General features: G+C 37.1%; 1 long non-coding RNA gene across 1 annotated transcript; it reads right to left on the bottom strand.

Annotated features, from left to right (window-relative positions):
- Window positions 1-14,106: 14,106 nt before the first annotated feature.
- LOC139081685 (uncharacterized) lies at window positions 14,107-20,806 on the bottom strand. The gene is made up of 3 exons (XR_011536890.1): window positions 20,506-20,806; window positions 16,476-16,605; window positions 14,107-15,415 (listed from the first exon to the last, which is right to left on the bottom strand). It is a non-coding gene; the product is annotated as an uncharacterized lncRNA (long non-coding RNA).
- Window positions 20,807-21,238: the final 432 nt, after the last annotated feature.

The raw sequence follows: 21,238 nt of genomic DNA, 5'->3' as shown, positions 1-21,238 counted from the left end.
GAGATTTATTCTCTTTACAATGAAGTACTCACTGGCTACATCCAGAGCTGAGCAGACTCCATGCTCATCAGATGGGACAGTGGTTCTTTTGGGAGGCTAGTGGGAGTCAGACAAATCACGATGACTGGAAAGAGTCAAACACTGTCCATTTAGTAAGTCCTGATGCACATCATTTATTTCCTTCTTTTCATGCAGCTCTCCACTGAGCCCAGAGTCACAAACAGAACAGAATATTAAACAAGGAAGGATTGGACACCACAACTTCTCAACTAGTCCTGACTGGAAGCCTAAGTGAGAGGTCACAGAAGGCAAAGGTGCTATCCCTTGAAAGAGGAGAAAGAAAACACTCCTCCTCTGACTAGGGCAGAGTTTGGCTGCTATGAGGGCTGGAGGCAAGGAGAGCAGAGGGTGCTCAGTGCACTGCCCAGATAACATGCTGATGAGGAAGGGGGTTCACCTGTCTCTGCAAGGAACAGTCATGACACACAACACACAATGAAAACCACAACAATGGCTCAATCCTGTGCATAATTTTGGTGAATTTCATATATACCATCCGAATGAATACAAGTTCCTGAGTTATTGTCAACTCCCAAATATTTTGCTCCTTCCAGGCCCTTTTCTTTCAGTATTCTGACATAATATGATTTTTTTTTTTTTTTGTCTAGTTACATTTCTTGCTGTGAAGTCCCTGCCAAACTTGTGGAAAGAAGATATATACCTCCTCCTGGTTTTCCTCCTACAGGAGAGGACAGATGGTCTCCCTCAATGAGGGATTCCTGAAGTTAGTTCACTATGCACCAGACTGACGCTAGGTTACTCAACTTGAGAAATTAATGAGAAGTAGAAACAGATATATGAACTGCCAAGAAAACAAAAAATCTTCTCAAAAGAGATACTCATATTTTACTGAATGAATAAAATAGGTATGTTCAGCATTTTCTATTTTTCCTCGATCTGACCTATCCAGATGTCACTATTACATTGACAGCCCGTGATTAGGAGTTACCTGGAGACCACTGGGTCATGTCCTTCCTCCTCCTCATGATCCTTTTGATTTCCTACAAATAAATTTAGACAAGGCCAGTCATATCACACAGGTCCAACTTCACACATTACACATACCTATGCAAGCACAGGGATATCAATATTCTCTGGGGGAAAAAGTATCTTCTGGGAGGAACACTGCAAGAGGCCTCAAGGTGGGCCTTGTGAGAAGTGGCTGGGCTTGCCTTCCTGAGCCATCATGCACAAGGAATTTCTCCATGAGGTCTCAGACAACATGCTTGCATTTTGCCAGTTGGGAGCACAATTCCTGGTTGATTTCCTGGGTTCTAATTTCTGCCCTCGGATCAGACAAAGCACTAAGACACACCGTCATGAAGACGTGTGGCAGAAGAGATAGAGCCAGAGACTGGGTAGAGAAATCAAAACATGTAATGGGGTAAAAACAAGTGAAATCAGGGGGCTGGTCCCATGGTTAAGTGGTTAAGGTTCCACACACTCTGCTTCGGCAGCCCAGGTTCTTGGGTTTGAATCATGGGCATGGACCTACTCCACTTGTCAGCCATGCCATGGAGGCGTCTCACATACAAAGTAGAAAAAGACTGGCACAAATACTAGATCAGGGCTAATCTTCCTCAAGTAAAAAAAAGAAGAAGAAGAAGAAGAAGAAGAAGGAGAAGAGGGGCCAGCCTGGTGGCGTAGCACTTCAGTTTACAAGCTTTGCTTCAGTAGCCTGGGTTTGTGGCTTGTGATCCCAGGTGTGGACCTATGCACCAGTTATCAAGCCATGCTGTGGCATGCATCCCACATATAAAATAGAGGAAGATGGGCATAGATGTTAGCTCAGGCCCAATCTTCCTCAGCAAAAAAAGGGGAGAATTGGCACCAGATGTTATTTCAGGGCTAATCATCCTCACCAAAATAAAAAGAAAATTCAAGTAGGTTCAGGACTGAGAGACGATGGTATAGGTGTTCTTAACTTACTGTTGGGAGCAACTTCATCAACACTCCACAACACTTGAGAGTCTATAACCATAAAAACAACATTCAGGATGCCAGAACTCAGAGCAGAAGGGACTGCCTGTAGCTCAGAGTCAGACAGGAGTGATGGAGAGAGGACCCTGCACGCCGGGTAACGGTCTGGAGTTGCAATAACAGAATTGGAAGGTGGGGGTGTCATGGAATCTTAGGAGCCCCTGCCTTCCAGTTGCCTAGGCCGTGCTCCTACCCCAGGCTGCCTGGTCTCTTCTGAAGGCCACTGCTGATGGGGACCACCCCTCAGCAGCCACTCTCAATAGCTCTCTACTCTTGTGCTGATACCACTGATTTATCTCTTTCCAAAAAATATATAAACATAATTCTCACTGTTCATTCTTATGTGTATGTAAAAACAAGGCAGAAAGTTTCCCAACAAATTTTATTTTCTTAAGCACTGTCACTAAGTCATCTCACCTTCTCTCTAAATTGAAACAGATCTTAAGGCTTTTCCATATGTGAAAGATGTCAAACTTCTAGACTCTCATGATGTTCTTCTCTGGGTCCTCTCCAGTTTTTTCTTCATCCATTAAAAATGTAGGACAAAAAGCACAGTATATTACTAGCTGAATGAACAATTAATTTTTAAAATGCTTTCTGTCTTCACTCTCTCAATACACTTCTTGCTACATCCCTGTGTGATGTCAGCTTCTTACCTCTCACTGGGGCAGCATGTTGGCTTATCATTAAACTTAAGTCAGTGTGACATCCCTACTTCCTAAAATCCTTCTCTGTGTGTGGGCTGCTTTTTTTTTGTTTCTTTTCTTGTTTTTTTAATGTCATTAAACACTACATTTCATACTTGTCAGATGGATTTCATTCTCATCCCACAAGAGCTCTTTCTGAGCTGTCAACACTTTATGTATACATCCTTGAATACATGTAGAGAACCTCTATTTTGGAAAGACTTGTAAACTTGATGCTGTCTTTTTATGTTCATTCAATTTGCTCACATATTGAACAGAGCACGATCAAGAACAGGTTTTATGGAACATTGTCTGATAGATTTCTTTGAGTTTTCCTCATGCCGTTGACCTGTGGTTGTAGTCCACTAACAGAACGTGGTAAGTTAAAGGTCATGGGTCAGGGATGCTTGATGATCCACAGTGTACATGTGTAATGAGCTTCAGTGACACAGATGCTGAGGTTTATAAGAGATAGAGAGGCAGGTTGGGAAAGTGATGCCCTGAACACCTTTACTTCTTCAGCATCCATTCCCACCTGGGTCTTGCAGCCTCACAGCTGGCAGACTCCCTGTAGCATTGGTCCCTTCAGTTTAGCTGCTGGACTTCCCTGCATTGAGAGTGCAGTGGATATGAGAGTGCAATGGATATGACCATGAACCACAGAGCATTCACATCAAGGTGAAGGATGGATGACTGCATCAACCACTTTTGAAACTTCTCTTCTCCCCGCCCCAGGCCATCCTCTAACTACACTGCCTAGTGATATTGGTGTGTGAGATCCATCAAAATCTTTAAAGAAATCTATTTTCTGGTATCTGTGGGACCTGAGATACTGTAGGAGAAAGAAAAATTTGTCAAATTCCTTCACTTTGAAAAATGATGAAACCAAAGTTTCACAAAAGTTACATGACTTACTTGAAGTCATACAGGGATGTGTTTTTTGCAGTGCTAATTAAAATAATCATAATAACAGTAATAGTTCATTGAGTGACATTGTGCCAGGTAGTTTGCTAAGCATTGTACACATATTATGGCATTTTATCTTCATCACAATCATTTGAGGTGATATGATTGTTCATAAAAAAAGTAAAGAAACCTGAGGAAGAGAGACATTAAACAATTTATTTGGTCAACTTAAAATAGAAAACAGTTCTTTTTATTTATAAGAGCAAGTAAGTGATTGCTTTGCATTTTGGAACAATAAGAGAAACTTGTTTTCTTTATCCTGCATTTCTCACATTTAGCGCTTTTTTTTTTTTTTCTATGTGACTTGGCTTTGTTTCTAGAGCCCTACTTTGTTCTACTAAACCATCTCCATGCACTGTCCAATAGCAGAAATGATGGCTGGGCTCTTCAAGAGGGTTGCTGAAATGGTGATGGGTGTCAGGACGTCCATTATTGTTTGAAGGCAAGTGAAACTTGTACTTTAGACTGGGTAGTTACTTTTCCGCCTCACTGAAGTTGGCAAGACGTCAAATGATGGAAGGGATAATGTCCCTTTAACTGGGGAATCTTATGTTTCAGTGACTGTGATCTATTGGACTGATCTTGAATGGACTGGCTAGCTTTCTGATTTCTTGTTAAGTGGCTAGAATATTTGTAAGACTTTCTTACTTAAAAATCTCTATCAAAATGTGAATTAATAGAAATAGGATTTGTTTTGTGTAAGGTAAGAAGGTTAGAGAAGACTGGTCCCTCGATGGGCTAAAAAGGGTAAATTTAACTTCCATCCAAAGCAAGCTTGAATTTGAAAGTAGAGCTTTCGCAATTTTCAAGGTTGACTGTCAGATGCCTCAGGCGTATGTCCCCAAGGGTTTGTGTCTCTGCTCTAAACTGGATGAAGTTAAAATGGAATTAGATGGGCCAGGTCTCCTTCAATTCTAGAGTCCTCTAACAGTTTCTCCTCTTCTTAAAGACTGGATTGAAATATTTTTGTTGTTCTGCTCTGTCCTACTTTTGTGTTTTTGGAAAAAGTTATACAACTCAGTGTTTCCTACCCCAAGTGGACTATTTTAAGAATCATCTGGGAGAGTTAGTGCAAATCAAGTTCATGGTCCTCATTTGTAGCAATTCTGACTAAGTGGACTTAGGTGGGTCTCGAATCTATTTGTTAAAGTTACTCAGATGCGCAGTCAGCTTCCCCAAGCTTCCCCACTGATATCATCGACTTCCCTCACACTTTTGGGGATGATTATTTCATACATAGTATTACCTCTAATCTTCACAATTGACTTGTGAGGAAAGCGCTACATTTCGCTGGTTTGCAGATGAAGAAACCAAGGCACAGACAGGTTCTGTAACTGATCCAAGGTCCCCTTGCTGTAAGTGCTGGAGCCAGGTTTAAGGTAGAGTCCCCCTCCACCCTAAACCCCCTCCCACATTTTCCAATTCACTCCTATGTTGGGTATTTCCAAGTAGGTGCTCCCTGCACCTATACTTCAATGCTATCAAAATCTTCTGGAATTTAATATTTTCGTCTGGTAAATTTCTTCACAACAGGCTAACAACATCGTATTCTGGCCACTGGCTGTTAATTTGAGACATATTCCTCAATGAAAATACAGGGCATAGAAATATGCAAAGAATCATTTCTTAATTATTATTGTTATTATTGTTATTCTGGCATAATTTCTATACCATAAGGTTCAACATTTTGTATACAATTCAGTGATTTTTAGTTTATATACAAGATTGTGAAGTCATCACCACTATCTAATTCCCCAATATTTTCATTACCTTGAAAAGAAAATCCTGTCCCTGTTAGCAGTCACTCCATATTCCTTACCTTCTCCTAGCCCTTGGTGATATCCAATCTACTTTCTCTCTGTATGGTATGGCCTATTCTGGACATTTCTCCTAAATGGAATCATACAACACATTGCCTTTGGTATCTGGCTTCTTCACTAAGCATAGTGTTTTCAAGGTTCATCCATATTTTGGCATGTATCAGTATTTTATTCCTTTTAGGTTTGAATAATATTTCATTTTATGACTATATTACATTTTGTTCCTAAGTCAATGGACATTTGCATTGTTTCTACTTTGGGCTACTATGAATAATGCTGCTATGAATATTCTGATACAAGTTTGTTCATGACCATATGTTTTCACTTCTCTTGAGTATATACCTAGGAGTAGAATTGCTATGTCTACATCAACTCTATATATAACTTTGAGGAATTGACAAGCTATTTTCAGAAACAGTTGCACCATTTTACATTCTCAATGTATGAGGATTCCAATTTCTCCACATCCTCCTCAACACTGTTATTGCCTATCTTTTTATTACAGCCTTACCAGTGGGTGTGAAGGGGTATCTCATTGTGGATTTGATTTCCCTTTTCTTGATGACTAATCATGTTGAGCATCTTTTTATGAGTTTCTTGGCAGTTTGTACATCTTCCATGGAGAAATGTCCATTTAAATCCTTTTTCCATTAATATATTAGATCGTCTCTTCACTGTTGACTTGTGAGAGTTCTTCGTATATTCTGGATACTAAACCTTTGTCAGCTATGAGTTTCACAAGTATTTTCTTTGATTCTGTGGGTTGTCCTTCCACTTCTTTTTTAGCATCCTTTGAAACACAAAATATTTTGATGAAGTGCAATTATCTATCTATTCATGATTGTTCTTGCTTTAGCTATCATGTCGAATCATTACCTAATCAAAGATGACAAAAATTTACACCTATGTTTTCTTCAACACATTGCTTCAAATAACTTTCCTAGGTTAGGGTAGGGAGACATTTTTGAATTTTGCTTCCTGAAAATTGATATAAATTGCTCTTGACTGATATTCACAGGTATGCCACCTACTCCAGTGACGCATCCATGTGCTGTTATGGAGATCTCAAAAATGGTATTTATTACTATCCTGACTTTGATTCAGATGAGAGTTCTGATCATGTGGTTTAGCTTCTCATTGACTTCTCCTGGTTTCAAAAGTTGCTGAATATCTTTAGAGTTGAGCAACTGATTAAGTGTCTTTCTGAGCAACACTTGGGGATCCAGGTTGTTCTAAAGTTATGGTGGACTTCATCATTTCATTTCAGACAGGGAAGACTGCAGGGGTTGGATCTAGTCAAGACTTTCATCTCTGGTCTTAGGTGGAAACTAGCCTGCTTCAGGATTGGGGATGGCTGTTCAAAAGACTCTGTTCCTCTCCGATTCTTTTTACATATACAAGACTTCTTTCTAGAAAAAATAGAAAAATATTTATTTTAGAACATCTTACCTGTTCTCTGCCAATTGTTTTCTGTTTACAAGTTTAAAGTGGATAATGGAGGACTCAGAGTCAGATATGTTCTTAGTGTCTATTATTGCTCAGGTGATGATAGTTTATCCTATGAACTATCTTATTAGTCAGGTTTTATCCTTTTCATTATGAGAAAAAAAATTCAGGAAGATCCCAAATTTCCAAAGATCACAATCTAATGAGGAGAGGATTGAACATTAGAGACTATTTCTTGTCTGGACTTCAAAGTCAAACTAGTACTATTATATCAAATTGAATGATAGTGCTTTTGCTGGAATAAGTCTCAGTATTTGTTGTTCTAGAGTGTCTTTCCCAAGGTAGCAGAGTGTCATTTTAATATTACTTGAACTTTTAAATTTCATTATCTTTTTTTGTTAAATTTTACCTTTTAGTGTCTGTTCTGTTCCATTGCTTTGGATTTCTTCTCAAGGAATTCTTTACTATCTCAAGGGATGCTTTATTATTTACATGTTGAATATTTGTTACCTATTTTCTGTTATTTGTCACTGTTTTTAGTCTTTGCCATCTTTCTGTTTTTTAATGATAACGGTTCTTTATGGAAGTATAATTTACTTAGAGCAAAACACGTAAAACTTAAGAGTACCACTCAATGAATTTAATATGTGCATGCATCACCACCTAGATCAAGATATAGAACATTTTCCATCATCCTCAAAAGTTCTGTTGTGCTGCTTGCAGTCAATCCCCATCCCCCAAAGATAAACATATTCCGAATTCTCTCATAATAGATTAATTTTGCTTATTTTTGCACTTCATATAAATAGAATGATGGACTATGTCCTCTTTGTTCTGTCTTCTTTCACTCAACATCTGGTTTTGAGATTCAATATTAATAGGCTGTGTGTTAGTAATTTATTTTTGTTATGGCCAAGAAATATTCTGTTTTATGATTACAGCACAATTAGATTATCCATTTTTCTGATGGACAGAGTTATTTTTGCACAAGATAGCTATGAGTGTTCATGTCCAAATTTTTTGCAGCGATACCACTTGTTTCTCCTGGGTACTTATACTTAGGAACACAATTGCTTAGTGGAAGGCTAGAAACTGACAGACTTCTGAAAAGTAGTTGTAACAGTTTATATTTCCCTCCAAATATAAGCCAGTTCCAATTTTGCTACATTCTCACACACTTATTATTTTCAGCCTTTATAAGTTTGGCCTTTCTGCTAGCTATGTAGTGGTTTCCCATTTTGGTTTTCAAAGCTTACTGATCATATGGATATCTTTTGTGAAGTGCCTTTTCTAATCTGCTGCTCATTTATAAACTAGTTGACTTGCAATTTTCTTTGTGATTTGTCTAAATTCTTTATATATCTTCGATAAGTCCCTTGTCAGATATATATATTGCAAGTAATTATTCCTGATCTATGAATTGCCTTTTCACTTTTTAAATAGTAATTTATGATAAGCTAAAGATTCAATATTTTATAAAATTCAGTTTAATCAATTTTTTATCTATGGTAAGTTCCTTGGTGTTATGAGTAAGAAATCTTTGCCTACGCCTTGGTCATGAAAATATTTCTATTTTTCTTTCAAAAGCTTTGTAATTTTTATTTTCACATCTCCAATTAACTTTAATGTATTGTGGGAATGGTTTTTAATATTAACTTATTTTTAAATAAATATCCACTCATTCCAGCACCTCTTACAGAAAAGTCTTTCATCACCCCAGTTAAGCATATTGGTGACTTTATTTTTTTTAAAAATCAAATAATTGTATATGTGTGTGGGTAAATTTTTTACTCTCTTCCACATTGATATATTTATGTTATGTTTACTTCCACCAATACTATAGTATCTTGATTACTGTAACTGTAAAGTGAGTTTTGAAATCTCATAGAGTGTGTCCTCCAACTTAATTCTTCCTCAAAATTGTCTTGGCTATTCTAGGTATTTTAATTTACATATACATTTTAGAATTAGCTTGTAAGTTTCCCCTCAAAAATACTGCTTCAATATTAATTGGAAGAATGTTGATTTGACATTCTCACAATATTGAATCTTTCAATCTATGAATTTGATATATATTTTTCCATTTGTCTAGGTCTTTACTCTCAGCAATAGTTTTCAGGAGTCTTCATTGTATGCATTCTGAAGCATTTAATGATTGTGGATGTTAATCTCCATTGTGTTTTACTGAATTCCATTTTTTAAATACTCAGCGCTAGTAAGGAGAAATACAATATATAATTATATGAATGCTATTGAGGTATAAATTTGGTACTGTAGACTGCACTTCTTTAAAGTACACAATTAAATGCAGTTTGACAGATGTATACACTAATGAAACTACTGCTACAATCAAGGTACAGAGCATTTTCATTATCTCACGATTTTCCTTGCGCCCCTTTGCAGTGCATCACTCCCTCAATCCTCAGCCCCAGACAACAACTGTCATACAGATGGTTTGCATTTTTAATAACTTTGTATAAATGGAACCATACATGTACTCTTTCGTGTCTGCATTCCGTCCTGCAGCACAATGATTTTAAAACGCACCCACGTTACTACACGCATCAACAGTTCATGCCTTTTTATTGCTAAGTGGTGTGATTTTGTATGCTTGTATTGTGTCTATTTATACATTTCCTGGACATTAATAGATATCTATGAAGTTTCCAGGTTTTGGCTATTATGATTAAAGATATTATGATATTCATGTGCATATTGTTGTGTGGATATAGTATGTGAATACCTGAGAGTGGAATGTCTGTTGATACGACTGGTATATGTTTAACTGTGATTCCACTTATCAAAGCAGTTGTACCATTTTTCATTTCCACAAGTGTGAGAGACTTTTCGTTGTTTTGCACCCTCACCACATATGGTATTTTCAGTCTTTTTAAGTTTAATCATAGCAATGTATGTGTAATGGTAACTCATTTCAGTATTAGTTAATTTCCCTGACGACTGAGTTGAACATATTTTCATGTGCTTTTTAGCCTTTTATACATCTTCTTTTGTGAAGTATTTCCTCAAGTGTTTTGCCTAATCCTTTCATTGCATTGTCTTATAAGACTTCATGATATATTCTAGAGACAACCTTTTGTTGGAGGTAAATATAATTTCTCCTATTCTGTGACTTCCCTTTATGTTCTCTTAATAGTATCTTTTTTGGATATATATATGTATATAGGTATATAAATATATATGATCATTATTTATAAAAACATTTCATTATTATATATTTATTTACATGTATAAATACATTTGATATCTTCTCTAAAAAATCATTGCCTAACTTAAGTTTGCAAAAATTATTTTCTTCTATTTTCTTTTAAGCAGTTTTATAGTTGTAGCTTTTACATTTATGCATGTTATCTATTTTTAGCTATATTGGAGTATGATTTGAGATAAGGGTTGATATTTTTTCATATGGATGTACAGTTTTTCTATTACCATTTCTATCAGAAAATTCTGAGGCATTTTCTACACTGTCTCCAAGAGTTCACCAGTTGCCTACAGTGATGTCTGCATGCTAACCAATCCCTTGTAAGCATCCCTTACTTCCCTGTTTCCCATCTCTACTCCCTATCAGCACTTCCTGAAATCAACTCCCAAAAAAAACACTTATTCTCAAATTCTTTTCTCAAGATCTGTTCCCTGGGGAACCCAATGTAGAATAATTTCAAGAAACAAATTCAACTGTATATTTGAAATTCTGCTGATTTCACTCATGAAAGTAGAAACTCAGCCTCTCTGCAATTAAATACATAAGATTAGGCCTCAAAGTTTTGCTAGGCCCTCAAATTACTGTGTTAGGGGTTTCAGTGATATTCTTGAAGAGAAGACATGGGCCGTTCGGGCTCCTACAGAATTTATATGTCTTCTGCAATGATTTAAGTCCACCACTCAGTTCTCCTTAGCCGTGAGCAATACAGAGGGGTGGAATATCATGAAACCTCATCTTAGGGTTAGTATAATTTGGACAAAAGTATGAACCAGATAATCTACCTATGTCATGCCCAGCTACGTAAATGTTACATAAAAACACGTTGTTCCTGGAATGCATAGCATAAGAATAAATTTATAATAGATCTACTCTTCTACAAGAGGAAATTTTCATTATTATAGTAACAATCCCTATCTCTAAAAATATTTTTTACTTCTTAAAGTCATTTTGTCTGGTATTCTTTGGTTATTACTTGCACACTGTAACTTTTTCTATTTTTTTAACTTTTGTTTTCCCCCTGCTTCAGCTAGATCTCTGCATACAGTATTACAAAGAACATATAGCTGGATTATTTTAGAAAGTCATACAATCTCTGTTTTTTTACTGGAGAGTTTACTTATATATAGCGCACTATTTAATAAATAGGAATGTGTTCTAACATTTCATTTTTTTATTTGAACAAATTTTCTATATTTTCATTTGCACTTATTTTTGCTTTTTAAAAAATGATTTCTATAGCTTTCTTTTAATGAATCAGGAACTTCAACTGCCTCTCATTTCCCTTAGTCTTGCTCTGTTCCTCACCCACTGTGTTAAGATAATCTAAAATTTTGCTTTTGTGGTATTGTCGTTTTCCTTCTCTATTTTCTTTCTTTGGTCTTAATCTTATCTATTATTTTTAACTTTACTAAGTTATTTGATCATGCTTAGCCCTCACAGGACTGTGATTTTGCCTGGATTTGCTTCTCTTCTTACTTGGGTGCTTTCTCTAACAGAAAGTATATTTCAAACCTTCAGAAGCCTTGAATGCTTGAGAATAAATGAACTATACCCTGCAGATGAATGACAATTTATCCTTACACAAAATTTTAGGTTCAAAATTATTTTCCTTCAGTATGCAATACTTTAATTAAAATGCTTGGGACCTAATAGATTCTGAAAATCAGAAATATTCTGATTTTAGAAAGGCAAAATGTGTATATACCTTGCTTATGTAACACTCAGCTAGACCTGCATGAATACTTGGCAATTTAAACACAAAATTGCTGCAACATATAATTTCACACTGAACAGGAAAAATAGTGGCTATAAATAAGCTGATATCAGTTCAGTTGAGGCCTGGCAGCCAAATGAGTTTTGACTGAAGATATTCTTAAAAAGAATAAGTTTTTACAACTTTGGGGATTTTGGAATTACAAGTAATTATTTGCATTCCTATACCTTAAGATATTATTCCACTGTCCAAAATTCTGCTGTCCGTCTGAGTCTGAGTTCTTTCGTATGCGATCTATTCTTTCTCTTTGGAAGCTTTTAGAAAGTTCCCTGGTTTTTGTTATCCCTTTAATTGTATCATAAGGTGTGTAGATGGGGGAGTTTTTTTCTTCACCTCATTTGGCACATTTCCTGACTTTTGATCTGAGGTAATTCTTCTCTCTTTAATTCAGAAAGATTTATTTATATCTTTTATTAAAATATACTTTCCCTACCCCCTTCTATATTTTTCTTTTCTACTAAGATTACCGTTATTTGGATGATGGCAATTTTATACTTATCTCATAAGTTTTCTTTTATATTTCCTTTTTTCTGTTTTGCTGCTTCATTCTGAGAGTTAATCTGATCTTCTTACTAAGTAAGAAATGCATGAATCTTGTGTATTCCATTATTTATCCCATGTCTTGGTTTCTTTATTTTAACTAACATTTTAATTACTGACTATTTCCACTTGATTACATTATGATTTCTTGTCCTTGTTTCAGTTGCTAATTAAGTATATTTGGCTAGCTTATTTTAAAATCATGGTTCATCTATTATAATATTCTAGTTTAAATGGTATATACTGTTGGGTCTGCTGCTATACTTTTGAAGCAGTTTTTGAGGCACTTTTTTGAAAGAGCTTTACTCATCAGATATCTGATTAGTTTTTCTTGTGTCCCACTCACCCTTGGAGGAATCTACTACGTATTGGTAGTCTTATAGCGAGAAAGGCCAAAGTCAATATTCAAAATTAGGTCAATGCTATACGTTAAAGAAGAGGAGCCCAAGAGTAGAGAGTCTAAAACTCTCAAAACTACACAATACCATAAAACTACAGTTAATCCCTCTGCATCAGACAAATCAATGGTCACAGTTTAAATTTTAAATTCTTTAAGAGAATTATCTTTAGGAGGGGTCAGCCTCCTTTGGAAGTAATGCACCAGCATCAGAATAAGTCACACCTATTCTATCTGCTGCTTCTCCCAACCTGTCCTCTGCTCTGTCCTGATTTGATCCTTGTGGACACCAGCATCTGGCCCTCTGAAGCCTTTATCTGTATATACAGGAAACGGAGAAGCAAGGATTTCCCCAAGGCGACTTGAGGGTAGGCAAGAGCAGAATTTAAATCACTTTTCTTTATTTTCTAAATGAAGCCCCCAGATGTCTTCTGCCTCAGACTGCAGCCTCTACCACCACCCCACACAAAAGAGACCAAACTAAGCTTTGCTGTAGATAGGGGTTTCCCAAATGTTTTTGCCTGTTTGTTAGATCTAAAAATCTAAAATTTCCTCTACAGTTTCTCCAGGATTTATTTGGGGAGCCTGAGGGGCAGAGTTATCAGCCTGTGCTCATTTGCTGTCTTGGTCCAGGTGACCATGGATGGAACCCTTGTGTAGTCATTGGCACCTCAAGCTCATTGTGACTTTGCTACTTCAATGACATATGTTGAATGACATATGTTTGCTACTTCATTGACATATCTCAAGACAGCTCTACTTTTCCAATGCATATGAGCTTGGAAAGACCTATGCAACACCTCCTAAGGCCCTGCCTGCCTAAACATATCACAAGACAATTTTAGGGATATTTATAGTAATGGTATTTTTAACTATTATTTTATTGGTCATTTAAATGGGTAGAGAATGTATTTAAAATTATAATTCTAATCTTTCTTTAAAGTGACTTTATGTGAATACTAGCATCCTCAGGCTTTATGTTGAGCAATGAACCCAGTTTCCCTGAGAAGGCAAACTGAGGAGGCTTCCTGTTTGCCTTATTGTTGAAGAGGAGGTGGGTGATGACTAGATGAGTGCAAAAATAAATTTGGCCAACTGAGGCTCCCACACTGAAAGGTTTTGTGCTGCCCTCTGGGGATAAGGAGATGGAGAAAGTGTTACCAAACCAGGGTCATTTTTGCCCGACGCCAAGAAAGCCAAACACCGACATGATGAGATTGCAGCAAAGAAAGAGTTTACTCACAAGGCAGCCATGTGAGGAAGTGAGAGCATGAGTCGCAAATTCACTTCCCCCAAAATAGGGACTCAGGGATATTTATGGAATAGGGGGCAAGGTGGTCTGAAATGTGGAGAGAGGTGATTGGAGATGAGGAGAGGTGAGGTAACTGATGATCTGTGCAAGTGTAGTCAGACTTCATGCCTCTTCATAGGACCCATATTCACAAAATGGCAGCATTAGCATCATCTGAGGGTGGAGTTTTTAGCCTCTTGAAGTCAAAAGGTTGCCTCTCGGACATCTGTGCAGGCCCAGTTGATGAGTTGGTGGGCTCAACTGGCCTGAAGTGGACAAGGAATTCTAATTCCTGAAAAACAGCTCACATACCCATTACCATAGTGATCCAGGCTCTGGTGAGTTGTTATCTATAGGAGACCAGCGGGAGTCAGATAGCATATTGCTTAAGCAGCACCATTAACAGTGGGTGGGTTAAATGGCTAAAAGCTGTAATCAGTAATTATAAAAAGGAAAAAACTTTAGTACCTAGATACTTAATCATCAATGGCTGTTTGCCAGGTTCAATCCCCCCTACTCTTTGGTCATTCCTCATTCTTGAGGGATTTGGGGCGACAACCAATCTAGCTACTTCCTGCTGAATTGGGGTGTAGATCAGGGTTAAAGGAATGAAACTGTCTAGCACTCATTTGGAAATATTCTCATGTTCCCAGCTTACCAGAAGGGTAAGAAGTATAAATAACCCAAATTTTAATAGTCCCTGAAAAATAGACCTAATCACAATGGGGCCTCCATCTGATCTCCAGGTGGAGCAGACAACTGGTCTCAGTTCCTGATAGTCTTTTGTTTTACTGGATATGAATCAGAGACCAGAGTAATGGCCTATACCCTGATCTTTCAGATGTCATTGATGATGGCCATCAACACAGACTCTCTGCCTGGGGGTCATCACATTCCTAAGGAACTCAAAAGAACAAAGTTATCAACTTATAGCAGCTGAGAGGGTCCATAAAATCTACAGAGCATGTCTGGGTTAGTTAATCAGAGGTCATTCAAAGTTACAATATGGTTTCTTTTTCACAATATCACTTCCCTTTTGTCAACCTTGTTTTGACCAGGATCAATCCTCCCTTTTGTGTTCATCTTCAATCTTGAGGGATTATCTTGTTGATGAGGGGCATAGGTTGTTCCATCTCATTGAACCAGTCTCTTAGTAAGACGGTGATGCAGGTGGGCTCCCAAAGTTCAGCCTATATTGTGTTAGCAAGTAACCAGGTATTTAATAAGAAATACTTCTAGAGAGACAAAAAGAAAAACAAGATTAATGGTAGAAGGAAATTATAAACCAGCAAATTATAAACCTTTCTGAGCCCAGGCAGCAGCCAGTCAAAAAATTTCTAGGTGTCAGAGTCGAAGCATCCTTTGCAGTTTGAAATGTCTCTCATAACGTCATCATGTGTTCAGGTTACTGAGTGTCTTACACAGCAACAGACATGAATCTTTCTTAAGTTTATATCAAGTTGTTCAGCTTCAGTTTGCAAGGCTTCAGGATCAAGGGTAGGTTCAGTTCTCAATGATTCCAAATGAAAATGATGGAAAAAACTTTAAAACATTGATTTGAAGATTTGTAGCCAGATATTTCAAGAGACTAGAAAAATTCAGCATCCAGTCCAGTTAACAGACAGGAAAAAACCTCAAAGATAATTAACAGAACTAGGATCTAATATGTATGAATGTATACTATAGTTTTTATTGAAACATAATTTTTCTCTCTAAAATCACCCTCGTTTTTACCAAAGATAGCCAAATTAAGACTAATCAGTTTGCAAAATAAGTTTCATTTCAATAAACTTGGCCCAATTATTTACATAGGTAGAGCAAGATTGGCAATTGATTATATAGGTTCTTTCCAATCTGCTTTGTTGGAACACTTTCTGAGGAATCTCAGATTGAACTTTAAAGGCCTCTTGAGGCCAGGAAAGCCAAGCCAAAAATTTGTCATCAGATTTTGCCTTTGCATATTTCGGTGGATTCCTCTCTTCTTGAGGTCCCTCAAAATATTTTGAGGTTCCAGACACCTGCCAGATAAGTATCTTCCATACTTACCCAGGATGCAGGAATCCTTGTGACCAAGGTACCAGGCAAATATTTCCAAGTGGCTTTATTCCACAAAGTCCAATCCTTGCCTCTCAAAAGCTGTCTGGTCATATCTGAGTCTATGCCTTTTTCTCTCAAATATGACATTCCAGTCAAAGCTTTAGTAATATAACCAATGTTTACAATTGTGTTCTCTTATAAGGAGAACAGATTCTTACTGAGCTTATGCAAATAACTACATTACCATGAAAACAATACTCCCTCATTAAAAGTTTTCAAATCCTGGAGTGATCAGGTGGGGAGAAAAGTCAATGTTTCAAGTCTTCTTACAAAGGTATAATTTATCAAATTGATATAAGTCATAGTTAGCATGAGAGAAAAAGACTTCCTTAAATTTGGAAACAAAAGAGAACCAAAAAATCAGCAATATCACAAATGAAAAGTCACATAAATCATAATCATCATCATCAGTTCATTCAGGCCTGTGTAATTGATTCTTGATCTTATTGTTCGATTGGCAGTTTTATGAGGTCATCACTTTCTCTATTAGAGTTCTGTAACTTCTTACCCAGTTCAGTTTTATGATCTGAAAGTTTATCAGAAACCTGTATTCCAGAGTAAGTGTCAGAGTCCTTTCCATGAATCTCTCTGAAGCTAAGACAAATTTTCAAAAGCAAAAAGCATCAGAGTAAAATAATAACTGTCTGTAAACAACAAAAGACTTGAAAATGGAAATTGACAAAGAAATTTGGTTAATTTTCTGACATAAAATTCTGGTTATTATTTTAAGGTGTTGTATGTCAGAAAATAACACCTTAAAATAATAACCAGAATTTTATTCCTGATAACTAGCACAGATCAGAATTTTAGGAATGTTATATAGTTTCAAAACATTTATATTAATAACATTTATCCACATAATATCACCTAAGAAAGCTTATCATCACTTATTTGACAATGCTTCCCATGTAATTTAATATACTAAATAAGCCTAATTAGCTTTGTGTCTTCCTCCTTATAGGAAGAGAGAGCAAATCTCTTTGAGGAGCCTCAGGGGCCCTCTGAAAATCCTCAGAGAAATTCTCTCCTTTCTTCCAGGCCAAAAGAAAGCCTCTATTCAGCATTTGAATATTTTGGTGTTGTGGGGCGGGGGGGAGCTTGTCAAAAACATAAAAAGGGTTTAAAACACTTTTTCAGGTAGGAAACAACACTCAGTTATCTATTCAAAGTGACAACAGAAACTGTCAAGGTCAAACTGTTAAAAACAGTCAAAAAATCTTAATAGAAAGACCTTAGTATTTCTGAACATAGGAAATTATTTTAACAAAACAGATTTTCTGTATGTTAGGTAGACTTTCTCGAAAATAAAGAAAATATCCTTTTATAACCTCTTTATCAAGAGCAGACCAGAAGTTCAAGAAAATTATACTTTTGAGAGAGAAAATCACATTTTAACTTTTGTACCACCTCATTTTTGTTTTTTTACACTAAAACTCATTTACTTAATTGGACTTACTTCGATCTTAGCCAACTTGACCAGGAATAAAACTCCTTTCAGAATTTCTCAATAACACAGCTTATATAACTTTCTTTTTACATTCAGAATTTCTCCCATGCTTTCCTTCTTCCCTTCTAGTACTTGAAGACAAATTTATCTTCCTTAACCCAACAAGCAAAAATATGTCCATTCTTTATACCTTCTTTACTGAAAACACAAATTTTAATTTCCTTTTATACAGAGCTGTTTGCCTTACTAATTTTTGGTAGCTTTAATTGCGTATATTAATGAGAATTTTTAACCCTTATAGGCCTTAGTAAAAGCTGAAAACTAAGAAATTATGAACTGTCCTTTACATTAGCATCCTGTAGCTTGGAAAATTTATAAATGTGTTTTATAATTTCAAGAAATGTACTACTTCATGGTGCAATCTTAATAAAATACAAGACACCTTCACTAATAGACCCAAACACCTTTTAGTTTCTTTGTAATAAGAAGCCAAAAGTAGATAAATCTAGACACATCTAACAATAATGTTTCAGTATTTTATCTTATTTGAAAAATGACCCAGATATTCAGTGAGTTTTTTACCATATAATTTTACCTAGCAACACTTCAAAGTTTCAAGTTACCAGAAAGATTTTGGAAGTTATTTTAAATATGAATGTCATAAGACATAATTATTTTAAAAAGTTCACCCAACACTTTTATCTTTTTCACATCTATTTAGTTTACTCATTCCCAATAATTATTTAGGTTGCCTATAAAAATTCATGAGATGTTAGATAAAATTAGCCATTATTTTAAATTATTTTTGCTTAACAGTTTTGTAATAGAAATAACATCAGCTTATTTGACCAATAAATGTAACATAAAGGCTGCATGTCTGCATCATATCCAGTGCTAACTCTGGAGGACATGCCCATTTTAATTGAACCAACAAATTTAAATAAGTTTTCATTTACCAAAGATTAATTTCATATCATGTTAACCTAAAAGACATTTGGGTTAATTTCTTTTCCTTTTAGAAATATTTTAGGTAAGTGCTTACTTTAAGTCAATTAAACAGAGGTCTTAGTTTTTGGCCACACCATCCCATGGTAAAAATATCATACACATATAACATACATATAGACACACATACACAGGGACTGCACAGCTATTGTTTTAAAATTACTGCCATGAATCACGTACAAGGCTTTTTGGTGCGGGCACTCTTCTGGCTATTTTTTGGCTTTTTCCCTTTTTTTTCTTCAGTCTTAGGAATTAGTGATGGACAAGATAATCCCCAGAGGATTTGCAAGCTCTCTGAGACAAAGGAAACAGGTGGAACTGCCTCTAAAGCTGCATTTCCAGTCTTACAAGGATTTTCCTAGGACGCTTGCTCTTGATTTCTCAGAAACTGCATTGTAAATCAAATGACATTATGGGTTGATCAACCTCTCCAACTACATCATAAAGGCACAGACAAACCGCTCAAGTTTTCTCCAAGTTGGAGTTTCTGGGGCATAACCCATCCAAAGTTGAAGTGTTTCCAATTAATTAAAATGCACCCAATGGGTGAGTCTCAGGAGAAGCTTGGGGTGTTCCCCATGGTGGTAAAGCACTGTCAGTGTCTGACTGACAGTGGACTGGAGAAGGGTGCAGAGACCGACTGCAGGTGTCAACATAGTTAAAAGATTTAGTCAAGTCCCATTCAGCCCAGGCACTTAGTCCCTGAGCCAGCATAAGGCAAGCCAGGGAGGCAAGGGGCAAAGGCCTGGAGCTGGCCGGAGCGGGATCCCAATGCCAGGGTTGAGAGTTAAGTCCCTAGCAGAAAGTTTTTCAAGTTTTGATTTTACAGAAGGTCTAGGTTCTGCTCACATCCAGCCTGATCTGAACCCAGACTTGATGACAACAGAGGAGGTGATGAATGAGACAGAAAAAGAAAGGAAAGAGGTGATCAGGCCTCTCCCTCTCAGCTTCTTCCCAAGAGTTATCAAGATAAAGGTCACACAACAGTTCCTGGACAAGACAGTTTACGGAATAAATTACTGGTCTCCTGTCCCCACAACTGACTTAGTTGGCACCTAAAATCCTCAACAAGCTCTTGACAGGAGACAAAACAGAGTTCCAGATTGTCAGTCAAAGGATTGACCAAGGGACCAACCTGGAATCACTCCAGGTGCCCAAAAACCAGAGGAGAGCTCCTGGGAGTGGAATGAGGACTTTCTGAAACCAGGCAGAGGATAGCTCCCAGGTTGGAACATGAACTCTTCAAAACCAGGCAGAGGCAGGCTGGGGGTGGGGTGTGGAGCTTTCATTAGCATCTTTAAGATCATGAGTGGAAGCTGAGATTCCAAATTTAATTTCTTAAGACTAGTCATTGTAAGAGCTCTCTGACTATGGCCACGTGGTGCTACAGAAAAATGCCATTTTTTTCTTTTTCGTGGACTTGTAACTGAAAGTTGTCTAATTTTGAAGAATGAAGCCTAGGGAGCTGCTGGTGGGAGCCAAATTAGAGTAATTTAGACATAGCCAGTAAAAGTATACTTATGCTACAGCTAGAACCAGATCTCAAAAACAAACCAAGCCAAGACAAGCCAAGAGCATTTCTGTGAGGGGATCCCCTAATTCTTCCTTATTATTAAGCATCCTGGAAACCAAGATGCTCACAATGAAGGCCAGACGAAGGCTTCCTTTGTCAGAAGTCCCAGAGGGCGTCCCCTGCCAAACCAAGGCTTCATTTCAGAAGTCAGACTTAAAGGAAGAAGAAATAAGAATGAGGTCACTTGTACCAAAGTTACTCACCAAAAAGACGTCTTCCAAACCAAGAAACCATCTCTCTACTGCAAAGTGAAAATATGCTCCCAGCAGCTGCTGGACTCATTCACAGGTTCTCCACATTGGCAAGGAGCTGATAAATCTCAGGCAAAAATGTCCATCTGGACTTAGCTCCTGCCTGGCTCATCATTTGTTACCAAACCAGGTTCATTTTTGCCTGCTGCCAAGAAAACCAAACACCAAGACAATGAGATTGCAGCAGAGAGAGAGTTTAATCACAAGGCAGCCATGTGAGGAAGTGAGAGCATGAGCCTCAAATTTGCTTCCCCAAAAAGATGGACTCTGGGATATTTATGGGATAGGGAGCACAATGGTCTGAAATGTGGAGAGAGGTGATTGGAGATGAGGAGAGGTGAGGTAACTGATGATCTGAGCAAGTGTAGTCAGACTTCATGCCTCTTCATAGAAACCATATTCACAAAATGGTGGCGTTAGCGTTATCTGAGGGTGGAATTTTCAGCCTCTTGAAGTCAAAAGGTTGCCTCTCGGACATCTGTGCAGGCCCAGTTGATGAGTTGGTGGGCTCAACTGGCCTGAAGTGGACAAGGAATTCTAATTCCTGAAAAACAGCTCACACACCTATTACCATGCTGACCCAGGCTCCAGGAAGATGTTATCTATAGGAGCTTAGTGGGAGTCAGATATCATATTGCCTAAGCAACACAGTTAACAATGGATGGGTTAAACAACTAAAAGCTAT

This window comes from Equus przewalskii, unplaced genomic scaffold (assembly GCF_037783145.1).
Source record: "Equus przewalskii isolate Varuska unplaced genomic scaffold, EquPr2 ChrUn-6, whole genome shotgun sequence".
NCBI classification, from domain to species: Eukaryota; Metazoa; Chordata; class Mammalia; order Perissodactyla; family Equidae; genus Equus; species Equus przewalskii.
Note: the sequence above shows the minus strand (reverse complement) of the source record. Positions and strands in the feature narration are given on the sequence as shown.